This window comes from Mus pahari, chromosome 20, assembly GCF_900095145.1.
Source record: "Mus pahari chromosome 20, PAHARI_EIJ_v1.1, whole genome shotgun sequence".
Taxonomy (NCBI): domain Eukaryota; kingdom Metazoa; phylum Chordata; class Mammalia; order Rodentia; family Muridae; genus Mus; species Mus pahari.
The window spans coordinates 39,721,917-39,722,888 of record NC_034609.1 but is presented as its reverse complement, the minus strand read 5'-3'; positions in this window follow the sequence as shown (position 1 = coordinate 39,722,888).

The following is a 972-nucleotide window of genomic DNA, read 5'->3' as shown; positions in this document are numbered from 1 at the left end:
GAAGAGGAGGAGGAGGAGGAGGAAGAGGAGGAGGAGGAGGAGGAAAAAAGAGCTTCCATGAAGGCCAAAATAGAGCACTGAATTCCCCCCCCCCCACTGAAGTTACAGGTATTGTTGAAGTTACAGCTACTCGACACTAATATGAATTCTGGGACCCAAACCCAGGTCCTCTGAGAAAGCAGTATGCATTTTTATCCACTGAGTCATCTCTTGCCTCCAAAGTATGCCCTTCTTTGTAGCAGCTCCTTCAATCTTCCCCTGTTCAGTGGCATTATTTGTGTGTGTGTGTTTTACACAGGAGCAAGTGAGGCTTGAAGAGAAAAAGTGACTAGTCCCTAGATGTAGACTTGTAAGTGACAGCACTGGGATCCACACATGGACTCAACTTCAGAGATCCCAACCCTCACATTGCCCACTATTTCCCGTGGACTTTTCGGAGGACTCTCTGTCCCTTTCTTATGAGGTATTCCAATGTTTCCCCTGGTCCCTGTGATGCCACCAGGCATCCCTCTGAGCTAGAGATCTCTGTGTTCCATGTGGGACGCCATTTCTCTCCAGTTTCAGTTCCTATCATGGAGGTTTGAGATTCTTTTTACAAGGAATGAGCTTTTCATTTCCGTTCATTTTACAGATTTATATCTTCTTCCATTCTTTCCCCATCCTGCCTCATTGAGAACTGTGAGTCCCCTCGTTACTGAGTGAATAGTTCCCTATTGTCACCACGTTTTGGTCCTACTCCCACGTAATATGGTCGGAAAGAACTAAACCAACCAGATGCTGAAGTTCCTTCTTTGACCCGGGAGATTATAAGCACATCCTTAGGGCATTCTTGACTGCTCACTGTACTACCCAAAAGTCCTGAGGGACCCAGGCATTCATGGCTCTCTGGACAATTTGCTGGCCCATATACAGTTACTCAGAAGCAGTGGGACTCCTAAACCAAAGGAATGGCAGTCAACTACTGCTGAACAA